This window comes from Rhamphochromis longiceps, linkage group LG14, assembly GCF_057381845.1.
Source record: "Rhamphochromis longiceps isolate RC_006_pf linkage group LG14, R_longiceps_female_GT1.1, whole genome shotgun sequence".
Taxonomy (NCBI): domain Eukaryota; kingdom Metazoa; phylum Chordata; class Actinopteri; order Cichliformes; family Cichlidae; genus Rhamphochromis; species Rhamphochromis longiceps.
Genome location: NC_140570.1, coordinates 41,482,877 through 41,498,040, shown reverse-complemented (window position 1 = coordinate 41,498,040; position 15,164 = coordinate 41,482,877).

The following is a 15,164-nucleotide window of genomic DNA, read 5'->3' as shown; positions in this document are numbered from 1 at the left end:
CAAAGGCCCCACGAGGCTGCAGTCCTGGGACTTGCACACCATCACAGTAGCCTCTTCCACCCAGTGTGATAAGCACCACTGTGACAGGCTTCAGTCCTGTCTGTGAGGAGCAACAGGCTCACCAGTAGGCCTCAACCTGTGGGTCCTGTTCTTAAAGCTTCTCAGAGATGTCGGCCAACTGGTGCAATTCCAAAGCCAATATGACAGGCTGAAGTAGCAGCTAAATACACTTTAATAGTGGAAGATGCTCTCCGCTAATCTAGCAAATCCTAAAGGAAGCATGACAGATTGGAGAGAGAGCACTGATAAGCAATTATATTCCTAGCTGCTCACCATCTTTCAAATACATGCTGTTGGCGATCAGAGCGGCCATGTGGAAAAGGCTTTGGATGGTCTCAGTCACCCTCAGAAGGAGAGCAGACCTGGCTTTGTGCCCGGCTGCGACGATGGCGTTTTTATGGAAAATCCACATGAAGTGCTGCCTGCTGAGCCTCTGTCAGGCTGCTTCTCTCCTCACTCCTCCTCACTTAAGTGCAGTGAACAGTTAAGTGAATTTTCCTGGTCCAGCACTTGTGATCTTTAAGAATCCCTGGTGTGGGGCCGGGGACTGTTGTAAGGGGGCACCCCGTATCCTTTTAAGTGTGTGTTGTGGACAGATGTGGTGGTGTCAGGGTATACCGAGGATACCCGCTATACAGGATATAAGTGAGGTTTGAAAGCGTTTGTATTACTGTAATTGAAATGCAAAGTTAAATGACCAAAAATCATAACAGGCACATAAAGATTCACCTCTGACCGGCTCAGTTGTGTCACCTTCGTTAAGATAGGACAACGTTTAATTTTTTTTTTTTTTTTTTTTTTTTGTCCCGTTTGGATCTATAGCCATCAGAATTGTTGTCTTAAGGCCAAGAAAGATGCCAAGCGGATTTATTTTACCAAGTGGATCATCATGGCCTTGCCATATTGGTCCATTTGATTGACCTTTATTATAATTATGAATTTATTTTATTTTCAGTTGCAAACGGGACAGACATGACTGGGGGATAGGACAGGGGGAAAGAATGAAAGAAAGAGGGGGAGAGAAAGAAAGAAAACCAAAGGGGAGAAGAGACGGTGAGAAGGGGGGGAAGAGAGAAAAAAAAACAAACAAAAAAAAAACAAAAAATAAAAAAAAACTCCTGGGTCACCTGTATGGAGAAAAAAAAAACAGAGGAGACAGCAAACAACAAAGAGCAACATAATAATAGAAAAAAAAAAAAGCACCATCACAATAAACTAGCTAGCCATAGATATCAATAGTTACTAAATAATAAACGATATTGTGCAACACTCAAGATAGACAGCGCACAGTGTGCTTTGAGGCAGCAGCCAAGAAAGCTGTAGTCCGTGTCTGTGAATACCCATGTGTACACCTGTGTGCATACCTGTGTGGATCAGCATGCTTGCATTCCAGAGGTTTCTCCATGTAATGATCTGCTAGGGAGTGTGGGGAGCCACAGCCCTGTCCTTTATGGTATCAAGCAGGTATGGAGGAGATCAAAACTCCAGACATCCAGAGGCCCCCAGAACACAAGAGACCAAGGAAGACCCACAGAGGGGCAGCTGCGCCACTGTCCCAGTAAGAGCTAAGGAGAGTCCCAGATGAGGGCTCATTCAGCAGCAGGACAACGTTTAATTAACAGGTAAAAGCTGAAGTTAAATGTCGGACACGTGATTTCAGTGAAGTCTTTACAGGCCTCGGATACGTGCGTGGGTCCAGGCTGGTGTTACAGGCGTGGCCCTTTAAGGATGAGCCTGATGGGAAATGTGTGCGGGGGGGTAGAGCAAAAAAAAGGAAAAGGAAGAGTAACGGTTAGCTACAGAAGAGACGAAGGGAAAATAAATAAAAGGAATATAATAACTCCCTCGACAGCCAGAGTTGTATCGGCGATGCCCGCTGTGAGTAAACTGTTTCAGCCCACTGTACGCGGTGTTCGTGCCTTGGAGGAGAAATAAAGGTTCGGTAAAGCAGTTTCCTACGCCTCCCTCGATCTTCTTGCTAGCGGAGTTGACCTGTATAGTAAGCTGTTGCCGGCTGCGAGTCAGTTACGGAACCTTCAAGTAACTGCCAGAGGTTTCCTTACTACGGTTCGGGGCCGCGGATCTGGCGCGGTAACACTGGGGGCTCTTTTCCGGGATTAAACTCCGCAAAGCGCCGAGAGAGAGGGAGCGAACTTTTTTCTCTCTTTTCCCTCGGACGACAGAGAAAATGGCGGCTCCGAGAGATGCTGAAGGGGATGGCATGGTAATGTACTTCAGTAAGAGCAGCAACCCATTTTTGTCAGAAACACCAGAGAGTGGCACAGCTAATGTGGACCATGCCACTTATGTAAACAATAGAATCCACAGCAGCAACCCCTTCATCACAGACATAGAGTTAACGCCAGCGGCGAGCATAGCAGCAGTCGATACGACAGAGTTTGAGGCTGCATGGCATCTCACCCCGCCACCTTCAGCTCACACCAACCCTTTCTTAACACCAATAGCGAAGCAGAATGCAGTGTGCAGTGAGTTTAAGCAGTTGCAGTGCTCAGACTGCGAAGGCCCTGGTAACACTGCATCTACACCGCTCACAGTGGGACAGCATGGCCTGCATGATCACCCATCTCGGATTGTTACATCTCGGCCATGCAGCCAGCCATTCACCGCCATGAACTGTACCTGCAGTGTCCCTAGAAAAACACGGTTTACTGAGCCAGCGAAGCTACACATTATGCCGGGTATACCCCAACCTGCGCAATACAGCTATGAAATGCCAGCTCAGGGCTATTTTTCCCCAACACCTCGCATGGTAATACCAGCACCAGATGGGGGGTGTGGGCTTTGTAAGCATGACCAGGGTCACAGTTCAAAACAAGCCATGCCAGGGCCACGCGGCTGTTTTCCTGGTGTAGTGCAAGACGGTGGTTTTGCAGATTGTAGTGCTGATGGACAGACAAGGGGCAAGGAGAAAATTCCCACATTACAACCAGACCATTTCGATGGGTCAGGGTCATGGAAAGACTTTCTCTATCAGTTCGAGACCTGTGCAAAGGCCAACTGCTGGACGGAGAACACCATGGCTGTCCAACTGAGATTCAGCCTGAGGGGCGCAGCTGGAGCCATAATCCACAAAAACCCCAAATCTGCTCGCTGGAGTTACCAGAGGATTGTGGAGGAGGTGGAGGCTGCCTATGGGCCGTGTTCAGAGCATGCAGCAGCCATTGGCATTGAGCTACGGCAGAGAATCAGGAAACCAGGTGAGGCCCTGCATACCCTCAGAGATGATATTTACGAGAAGGTTTCCATTGTGTATGCCAACCGCTCCGAGCTGGAGCAGGACTGTATTGCTGTAGAGATCTTCACTAATGCTTTGGCAGATGCTGAAATGGTCCAGAAATTGTTGGAAGAACAACCACGCACCCTGGCAAGAGCCTATGAAATCGCCCACAGGTTCGAGACAACGAAAAGGGCCGCCAGGGCAGTCACGCAGCTTATGCAGCCAGGGCCACGAGTCTCTACAGCACAGGGGCCCGAACAGCTGCATTACGGGAGAATGTTCATATGCTAAGTTATGAACCACCGGAGAGGGCTCAAAGACCTATCCAGCATGGGCGCCAAAGCTGGAGCACATCCAACAAGTCAAGCAGGAAGGAGGCTGTTTGCCATAACTGCTCCGGCATAGGACATCTACAGAGGAACTGCCCCTCTCCTCGCTCACCTGCCCAAAAGCCTGTAAAAGCTGCTAGAGGCCCAGCCCCTGACCCAGGCACAGTGTTCCACAACGGAGGCCAAGATGTGATGTGTGTCCAGATAGTAATACAGGGACGGGAAATACGGGCCTTGCTGGATTCTGGTGCACGGCGGAATGTGCTGCCCCTCCACTATTTTAACACCATAGGTAAGGTAAGGTAAGGTAACTTTATTTATACCTAAAGGCAAGGTAAATTTTCTTTACAGAAAAATGACAGCATTTGACATCCCTTTAAAAACACATACCTATAAAACTCACTGTGACACATACTTTAATATTTCGAATCAAAAACAGTTCTTATTTAATTCAGTGACAGCAACGGGGACAAAGCTATTTTTATAACGCTTTGTCCCCGCAGAGTCAAGACCCCAGGTGCAGGCATCCATTGCTCAGACTCTACAAGGCATTGGTCCAGAGGGATTGGCCGTTCTGGGCGAGGTCATCCTGCCTGTACATGTGGGGAGCGGTGTTAAAAATGTAGACTTTCTTTTGGCCGACATGGCTGAAGGCACTGAAGTTATCCTGGAGCACCCTTTCCTGCAACAATCGTGCGCTTGCTTAGACTACGGCCGCCAAGAGATAACCCTGTTTAATGAAAAGATACCATGTTTTGGTGTGGGCCCTCAACCTCAGGTGCTTGTTGTTAGGGTGGCACGCACTACGGTTTTGGAACCAGGCTGCGAGTATGTGGTCCCCGGGTTTTCCAGCTCCCACTGTGCCGCTCATAGAGACATGATGCTAAGCCCCACAAAGGGCTTTGTGGAGAAGCACCAAGTACTGGTAGCTCACGCAGTTGTGCAACCTAGTAAACCCTCTAGCATCCCAATCAGAGTCTTTAACCCTGGGGCCGCAGCTGTCACCTTAAAGCGGGGTGCCGTGGCAGGGGTTCTTCAGCCCGTGCAGGTCCTGGAGGGGTCGGGGGGTCACCCACCAAGGGTCTTGGCTGCCCTCGAGCTTAATGGTACTCCCCCTGCTTCTGTACCAAGCCATTTGCAGGCCCTTTACGCCGAGAGCAGCCCCGGTTTGACTCACGTTGCCCGCTACGATCTGGCAGGCCTGCTGAGGTCCTACGGTGATGTCTTCTCCACTGGCCCAAATGACCTTGGTCGCACTGGTGTTGTCCAGCATGACATCCTGACCACGCCAGGGCCACCAGTTAAGCACCTGCCGTGCAGGATGGCAGGGGACAAACAAATAGCGGCCGACCAGCAAGTACAGCAGAGCCTGGAGGCTGGGCTAGCTCAACCTAGCAATAGCGGCTGGGCTGCTCCAATTGTGATGGTGAAGAAGAAAGACCAGAGTCCCAGACTATGCGTGGACTATAGACCACTAAATGAGCGAACCCTTAAAGACGCTTATCCCCTGCCACGCATCCAGGACACCCTTGACACGCTTTCTACTGCCAAGTACTTCAGTACACTAGACCTGACTTCAGGGTACTGGCAGGTAGAGATGACCCCCAGAGCCCGAAAAGCAGCTGCATTTTGTACCCGTAAGGGATTGTTCGAGTGGAATGTGATGCCGTTTGGACTGTGCAATGCACCGGCCACATTCCAAAGGCTTATGGACAGAGTCCTGGCTGGGCTGCAGTGGGAGACATGCTTAGTATACCTAGATTACATCATTGTCCTGGGTCAGGATAGCACCCAGATGCTGGAGCGGCTCGAGCAAGTGTTCATCAGATTGCGTGGAGCCAACCTAAAACTGAAGCCATCTAAATGCTGCCTGTTTTGGGAGCAGGTGGCCTATCTGGGCCATATCATCTCTGCTGGAGGTATTTCCACAGATCCCCAGAAAGTCCAGCAGGTGACGGACTGGCCTGCACCGCGGACCGTCACAGAAGTGCGTCAGTTTGTTGGCTTAGCCTCATACTACCGCCGGTTCGTGGAGGACTTTGCCACAGTAGCCAAACCCCTCCACGAACTCACTAAGTATGCCCGTTTTAACTGGACTGCTGAGTGCCAGGGAGCATTCCAGGAATTAAAAAGACGGCTTACAGCAGCCCCTGTCCTGGGTTACCCACTGGACCAGGGTGACTTCTTCCTCGACACTGATGCCAGCAATTGTGGGATCGGAGCGATTCTCTCCCAAGTGCAAGGGGGCGAAGAGCGGGTCTTGGCCTATGGGAGCAGGTGGCTGTCAGCTACCGAACAAAACTATTGTACGACCAGGCGAGAGCTTCTGGCGGTTGTGGCGTTCACTTCCCACTTCAGGCAGTACCTGCTGGGTAGGCCGTTCACTGTCCGGACTGACCATAGCAGCCTCCACTGGCTGACCAGGCTGAGGGAGCCCGAGGGCCAGCTGGCCCGCTGGTTGGAGAAGCTGGCAGAGTATAACTTCCAGGTGCTGCACCGACCTGGGAAAAACCACCAGAATGCGGATGCACTTTCCAGGAGACCCTGCCGCGCTTCATGCCCGTGCACACTCCCAGAGCCCACCATCAACAGCGGCCGGTTCGAGCATAAAGGTGTGCAGTGTAACTTAGAGGACTGTTGTACCAGCATAACCCCCCCAGGGCAGCCCCCAGTGGGGGTAGTGGGGCCTGATGGTACCGATGGGAAAAGCCGGGTAGCAGAACCAGAGTGTGCACCCGTAGCAGCAGTGGACTGTTGTTCCGGTAGTAGCCACGACACCCGCCCAAATATCCACCGGGTGGATGAGTCCCATCACACTAGCTTGTTCAGTGGCTGGACCCCAGAACAGCTCTTGGCTAGCCAGAAGAACGATGTGGATATAGGCCCAGTTTGGGAATGGAAGGAAAAAGGGGGAGGTCGGCCCGTCTGGGCCGATGTAGCGGCATGCAGCCCCGCAACCAAAGCCTACTGGGCGCAGTGGAAAAGACTGCACCTAAAAGATGGAGTGCTGGTGAGGAAATTCCACTGTACAGAAAGTAATGTGTTTTTCCCCCAAATCCTTCTGCCTCACGCCTATCGTTACTCCGTAATGCAGCAGATGCACGATGGCCCAGTGGGCGGCCACTTTGGGGCAGAAAGGACCCTGGCACGCTTGAAGAATAGGTACTACTGGTACAACATGAAAGATGATGTGACCCTGTGGTGCCGCACTTGCACCAGTTGTGCTGAAAGGGCGCGGCCCCTAAAAACCCCCCAGGCAGCGATGGGCACGGTATTTAGTATTTAGTATTTATTTATTGTCATTGTCAAGAACAATGAAATTGCGTTTGGGGCTTCCATACAACCCAAAAAAAGAAGAAAATAATAAATACCCCTTAAAACCCAAGTGTACATATTTAACCCAGTGTGACTCCAATGCAATAAGACAATCCTTAGCAATAATGTTCGTAGAAATTCAGACAAAGACCTGAGAAACATGACAAAATACAACAATGCAACCCATTCAATATTATTGTACTGTGAGATATGATATCAGATATGATAGTTATCTATTTAAGAATGAGGCGGGGGGGGCAGGAGGGGGAAGAGAATAAAGATATGATGCACCAATGCAGACCAGTTCATTGCTATTAAGAAGTTGGATATGGTTATTGTCCGTGAGAGGGGGGCAGAGAGTTCAGGAGCCTCACAGCCTGTGGATACAGGCTGTTGGCCAGTCTGGATGTTCTGGCCTGTATAGACCTGTACCTTCTCCCTGAGGGCAGCAGATGGAAAAGGTGGCGCGCAGGGTGATGTTGGTCCCGCAGGATACTGTGCACCCTCCTCAGACAGCGAGTGGGGAAGATATTACTGATCTCTGGCAGACTTGTTCCAATAATTCTGCCAGCTTCTTTCACCACCCGCTGGAGTGCTTGCTGATCGGCCTTGGTGCAGCTGGGGAACCACACTAGAAATCCATACGTCAGAACGCTGCTGATGGCACAGTTGTAGAAGTTCAACATCAGAGATCTGGGAATGTGTGCGCTCCGCAGTCTCCTCAGGTAGTAGAGGCGCTGTTGGGCCTTCCGTGCAACTGAGGTGATATGGTTGCCCCAGGACAGGTCCTCGGTCACAGTTACCCCCAAGAATTTAAAACTGCTCACCCTCTCCACCGCCTCACTGCCAATGAAGAGAGGCAGATGGTTGTTATGACCCCTCTTCCGGAAATCTACAATGATCTGGAGCCCACCAAAACAACTCCCTGATAACGACTGTGTGATGACTATTCTTCCCGTCCCATGAAGGCCACCTGGGTTGGCTGGCAGACTGTTTACTTAGCCTGATAGTGCGAAGGACACTGTCTCCGCTGAACTCTGGACACACACACACACACACTTACACTGACAAGCACTCACTCATCCCCCTCCCTTTCCAACGCCTTCGATGCTTGTGCCCTACCGGGGATGATAGCAGTCAACTGGACCAGCGCAGATGCTGCAGGACCGGATGCGCTGTCTACGCCGGCTCTCTCTTACCCTTTACCCGCCCCTGTTGCTTGTCTCGTGTTTCTATGGTGTATTGATAGTCATGTGCTTTTGTGCTGAGGTGTTTTTTCTGTTATCAAACTGTTCTCCCACCAGGAGCTCAGTCTGAGTGGAGTTTTTTTTCTCCTCCTCTTACCTCATGTAGTGTATTTTCGTTGTTTTTCCTATCAGCCTACCTTTCTGACATGTCTCCCCAATGTGATGTTTGTGTAAAGTTGGTCAGAAGGTTCCTTTGTGAGTGCGCATGCGCCATTAGCGTGCTGCCTGCTGTAACCCCTAATTTCCCTCGGGATGAATAAAGTATTCTGATTCTGATCTCCTTGGTCTTTTTGGTGTTTAAGACCAAGTTATTGTCGTGGCACCATGACTCTAGTTGTTGCACCTCTGTCCTATAGTTTGTCTCATCATTGTTGGATATAAGTCCGAGCACTGTAGTGTCATCTGCAAACTTAACAATGAGATTGGACGCGCAGGAGGAAATACAGTCATGGGTGAAGAGAGTGTATAGCAGAGGGCTCAGAACACACCCCTGAGGGGCACCGGTGTTGACCACAAGGGTGGAAGAGGTGTTCTTACCCACTCTGACACTCTGTCTACGGTTAGTGAGGAAGTCCACAATCCAGTTGCACAGAGAGGAGTTAAGTCCCAGTTGGTGGAGTTTGGGACGGAGTTTGTATGGCCGGATGGTATTAAAAGCCGAGCTGTAGTCTACAAAGAGGAGCCGTGCATAGGTGTTCCTGTGTTCCAAGTGCTTCAGTAATGTGTGCAGCACTGTGGCGATCGCATCCTCGGGTGACCGGTTCTCCCTGTATGCAAACTGGTGCGAGTCCAGGGATGGTGGAAAAGCAGCTCTGATGTGTTTAATGACCAGTCTCTCCAGGCATTTGGCGGGAATGGGGGTGAGTGCCACAGGTCTGAAATCGTTCAGACATGTGACATTTGACTGTTTTGGGATGGGAACGATGGTTGCTGCTTTGAAACAGGATGGTACCAGTGAACAGGACAACGAGGTGTTATATATAGAGGTGAAGACGTCCGCCAGGTCCGCAGCACAGTCTTTTAGCACCCGGCCCAGCACTCCATCCGGCCCGGCCGCCTTCCTGGTGTTAATGCTCCGGAACACACGCCTCAGCTCATGAGTGCTCAGGACTGGAGCAGGATCGGTTGAGGGGAGAGGGGACAGGACAGGGTCGGTGTTCTCCCTATCAAAACGGGCATAAAAGAGATTTAGATCCTCAGCCAGAGTAGAACTGTCGGCTGAGGGTGATGGTGTTCTTCTTTTGTAGTCCGTGATAGCCCTGATGCCCTCCCAGACCTGCCTTGGGTTTGTGTTGTTCTCAAACCTGGCCTCGATACGCCTCCTGTGCTGCTGCTTGGCAGTCTTGATGCCTCTTCTCAGGTTGGCCCTGGCAGCACTGTATGCCTCCTGGTCCCCGGATTTGAAAGCGTTGTTCCTTGTTCGAATAAGTTGTTGAACTCCGTGTGTCATCCAGGGTGGATTATTAGGGAACACACGGAATCGTTTCCAAGTTGTTACATTGTCCACACAGAAACAGATGTAGTCCAAGACAGTGGAGGTGTAACTGTCCAATGCGACACGATTGTCAGTGTCCTGCACCTTGAATACATCCCAGTCTGTGCAGTGGAAACAGTCCTGAAGCATCGGAATAGCATCAGGTACGTGTTGGCGCCCCCATGGAGAGGATTGCAGTCGATCTGATGGGACCGTTGAACGAAACAGAAAGGCATAAGCGGTTCATATTGGTGGTACAAGACTACTTCAGCAAGTGGGTGGAGGCTTATCCAGTCCCCGATGGACAAGCACCCACAGTGGCATCAAAGGTTGTTGCGGAGTGGGTATGTAGATATGGAGCCCCACAGTCTCTGCATAGCGACCAGGGCACCAACTTTGAGTCAGATGTGTTCCAGGGGATGTGTGAACTGTTCGGAATCAAAAAGACACGCACCACGCCCTTTCATCCACAGTCCGATGGCCAGGTAGAGCGTTTTAATGCTACCCTGCAGAAGGCCTTAGCCACCACCGCGGAGCGCTGCCACTGGGATTGGGATATAATGATCCTCTATGCTGTCATGGCTTATCGGGCAACTAAGCACAGTTCCACAGGATTGACCCCAAACATGATGCTTCTGGGCCGAGAGATAACCGAGCCTATTGACCTGGTCGCGGGTCTGCCGGCCGACGACACCCCCAACTGCACTGTACCACAGTATGTGGTGCAACTCAGGGAAAGGCTGGAGCTTTCCCACCAACTGGCACGGGAGGCTCTCGGGAAATCTGTTGAGCGCACTAAGAAACAGTACGATAAGAATATCTGCCAAGTTCAGTATCCAGTCGGCGCTGCAGTGTGGCATCTGATCAAAGGGACCAAGAGAGTGCGGCACAAGGTTCGCAAGTGTCTGCCTTCCTATGAGGGCCCCTACTTCGTAGTGGGCCTGTTGGATGATTTAGTCTACTGCATTAAAAAGGGGCCCCGAGCAAAGGCTAAAGTGGTTCATCACGACAGACTCAAGCCTTATCACTCAAGAACGCCGCTGGACAACAGCTGGGTCTTCCAAGACTCCGACCAGGCAGCACCCATCGAGGTGCCTCCTCCAGCGCTCGACGAAAGCGATTCTGACATTGATTTCGGTCCCTTCGACTTGTGGGAGGCCCCAGCCGGGGCAGATCAACCAGATACTGGTGCTTCCCTGAGAACTGGCTCTCCGCCACCTGCTCTAGGAGATGGTAGCGGGTTGCCAGCCAGCCCTGTTCAGCCTTACGTGGATGGGGCTGAAGGACCAGAACAGCACCCTTCCTTCAGGTCCACACCCCGTTCCAGACCACAGCGTGTGCAGCGGGCGCCGGACATGTTTGGTGACTGGGTCAGTCACTAGGCTATTATGTCCTAATTGAGTCGGGGTGTAGGCGGATCGCTGCCCTGCTCAGTAGTTAAAAAAAAAAATAAAATTGTTCATGTTACATATGTTAAGTGATATGACTGTTGTAGATTGAGTTGTTACAGGGGGCTATTCTTATGTGTACTGTTGGGCTTGTTTGTCTTGCTGTTTCCTGGTAACATGGCTGTCGACGGGCTGCAAGTTATTGTTTGAACGAACTGGCCCTGATGAGAAGCATGAACAGAGACTTTGCCTCCTCCTGTGTCTTATGTTTTACGGAGTCGTGGCTCAGTGAGAACATCCCAGACTGCGCGCTCAAGCTGGAGGGCTTTCATCTGCTGCGCGCGGACCGGCAGGCCGCTCTCTCCGGTAAGTCCAAAGGTGGAGGTCTCTGCTTCTACATCAATAGTGGCTGGTGCACAGATGTGACAGTGATTGCTCAGCACTGCTCTTCCTCTCTGGAATATCTTTTTATCCACTGCAAACCGTTTTATTCTCCGCGGGAGTTTGCTTCATTCATCCTGGCCGCTGTTTACATCCCGCCAGACGCAGATGCGCAGGCAGCTCAGTGCGCACTCGCGGAGCAGATTCTCCACACGGAGCGGACATTCCCGGACTCTCTCATCATTGCTCTTGGGGACTTTAACAAAGCCAATCTGAGCCATGAGCTTCCGAAATATAAGCAGTGTATTAAATGCCCGACCAGAGAGGAGAGGACATTGGACCACTGTTACAGCACGATCAGCGGGGCCTATCGCGCAGTGCCCCGCGCTTCACTCGGACTTTCTGACCACGTCATGATCCACCTAATCCCCGCGTACAGACAGAGGCTGAAGCTCTCCAAACCTGTCGTGAGGACTAAAAAACTGTGGAGCAACGAGGCTGTGGAGGAGCTTCGCACGTGTTTGGAGTCTACAGACTGGGACACAATGAAGGCTGCTTCTAACAGCTTGGACGAGTTTACGGACACTGTCACCTCCTATATCCACTTCTGTGAGGACAGCATTGTGCCATCAAGCACCAGGGTGAGTTATAACAATGACAAACCCTGGTTTACTCCTAAACTCAAAAAGCTGTGGCTGGAAAAGAGAAAGGCGTTCAGAAGCGGAGACAGGGACTGCTACAGAGAGGCCAAGTACAGGTTCACTAAAGAAGTGGACATTGCTAAACATCAGCACTCTGAGAAGATGCAGCAGCAGATCTCAGAGAATGACTCGGCCTCTGTGTGGAAAGGTTTTAGGAATATTACAAACTACAAGCCTAAAACCCCCCACTCCACTGACGACTTGCTCTTGGCCAACACCCTCAACGACTTCTACTGCCGTTTTGACGAGCCATCAGGCAGCCTTCACACCTCCAACGGCCCCAACAATAGAGACACTTTGGACACTAATTCCCCCACCTCTCCCCCCTACATAGAGCCATCACCACCTTCAATCACTTCACCTGCAACACCCCCCTCCTCACCCCACACAAAAGAGGATTTCACACCACCTCCTCCCACCACAACTCTTCATATTCATGAAGCAGATGTGAGGAAGCAGTTTAAGAGTCTGAATGCTCGGAAAGCTCCCGGCCCAGACGGCGTGTCTCCTGCCACCCTCAGACACTGTGCAAACGAGCTGGCCCCAGTGTTTTCTGGCATTTTCAACTCCTCACTGCAGGCATGTCATGTGCCTGCCTGCTTCAAGTCCTCCACCATAATCCCTGTCCCCAAGAAACCTAGGATCACTGGACTAAATGACTACAGACCCGTGGCTCTGACATCTGTGGTCATGAAGTCTTTTGAGCGCCTAGTTCTCTCCCATCTCAGGACCCTCACGGCCCCCCTCCTGGACCCCCTGCAGTTTGCATACAGAGCCAACAGGTCTGCAGACGACGCCATCAACATGGCCCTACACTTCATCCTGCAGCATCTGGACTCCCCAGGAACCTACGCCAGGATCCTGTTTGTGGACTTCAGCTCTGCCTTCAACACCATCCTTCCAGACCATCTCCGAGACAAGCTTTCCCAGATGAATGTGCCTGATCCCATCTGCCGGTGGATCACTGACTTCCTGACGGACAGGAAGCAGCATGTGAGGCTGGGAAAGAATGTCTCGGACTCCCGGACCATCAGCACTGGCTCCCCTCAGGGCTGTGTTCTTTCTCCTCTGCTCTTCTCCCTGTACACCAACTGCTGCACCTCCAGACATCAGGTTTCTCCCCACCTGCTCCTTAAACATCGCAGTCTCTTCCACAGTTTCATGTCTTGCCTATAAGTGTCCCCTCCACCCCAGCTCACGGTAACGTGACCACATGTGCACAGCAGAGCTGCTGCAGACATATTTGGACCTGTTTTCTCCAAGGAACTGACACCAGTGACCTTAGTCTTCGGGGACACAATGTCTGCACCTCGTCCTGATGCCCAGGTCCAGATGTGGGAGGAGATCCCTCAGGACAGCTGCTGAGTTGCTGCAGGGAAATTTCAGCTCAGTGGACTCACATTGATGTTGATCTTTGGGGTATCGTTGAACTCTGTGTGAGTCAAACGATGTGGCACCGTTTCCTCCCGATCACGTCACCCAGCTTCGTTTCTCCCAGTGAGATCTGATGTTTGGTTTCTTTACTTTCTCTGATGGGTTTATTTTATACAGGAGTGTTTTTAATGGCTTTATTTCACCTATACTGTTTCTTTTCTGTGACAAATGATGTCATTAAATATGATAATTAATAATCACAGAAATAATAGTATTAATTTGGCGCAGTATGGCTGAGGTTTAGCCTCATGGCTTTTGCAGATGGTTCACTACATTCCAGAACCTTCCGTCATCCTGCCACAACAATGGGTCAAATTCTTTGAAGCACAGAAGAATTTATAGAAGTAAATTAATAAAACATTTTTATGATTAAACATATCCTAGAATCCAACAGTGACAGCTTGACTGCCCTAAACCACCACCCGGACCCCGCCCAGCATGTGTGCGTGTCAGTGGCGGTCCTAGCCCGTTTGGCGCCCTGGCGAACACTCCCCCCCCCCCACGCAACATATTAAGGATTGTATGTTAACATTGTTGTCAGAACCACACTGAATTTCACCAGAGAAACACACACACATATGAAGAGAGAGTGTATACAAACAGCTACCAAACACGTCACACAATGAGAACAGGACAAATCAACAACTGACAAGGACTCATTAATATTAAAATCTGTAACATAATGTATTGTTTGGAGTTTAGTCTGTTACTGTTGCTGTTTTTACCATTTCTTCTTGCAGCAACTGTAACTCACATCATTTCCTTAGAGATTAATAAAGTATTCTGACTCTGATTGGTTCAGGATGAGCTGCCATTATCCAATCACACGTCTGCTTACCTGCATCTTTTGCTCGTTTCTCCTCCTCTTCTTTTCTCTTTTTTCTAAACTGAGCACCTGATGGCTTTGAACGTTTCTTGTCCATCTTACATTGGTTTTAATTTTGCACTCCAGTATGAACACCCATCCCCCAACCTGAGGATCACCACAACATAACCTAACAGACCTACACCTTAGTTCACAGATTCACTTTGTCTAAGGTGCATTTCACACGACCCAGGATTCAAATCATGAATCCATGATGGGCTTGGATTTACAGCATTATAAATGAAATGTGCTCTATTTGGAAGCAGCTGGCCCCGCCCCTTTCGACGGGTTGTGTGTGAGACTTTAAATCATCAAACTGTAAATTTTAAATTGTTATTGATCCTTTACCCCGAGTCCTAAAGTGTAGATTTATTTTCTTACTCTTCTTATATTTGTTTGTTTCCTTGCACCTCTGTAACTGCAGCCTCGTCGTCTCGTCTGTCTCTATGCTGGACTGTCTGTAGCGGAGATGACAAAGTTTACTTTGACTTCAGCACCGCGCAGGCGCACCGAGGGCTCTCGCTCACTTCTCGTGTACAGAATTTCAAAAAAACATCGGTGCAAATTATAAGTCTGCATCATGATGTCTGGTGTTTTCGTGTTTGTTGTTTTGTTTTTATTTTTAAGTTGATTATTAGACGCTGCTCCAGCCAGCCAGAGAATCCCCCGCCGCCCCGCCCTCTCCTCCCTGTGCTGCAAGCAGCAGGCGCACCTTGCAAACGGAGGGCGCCC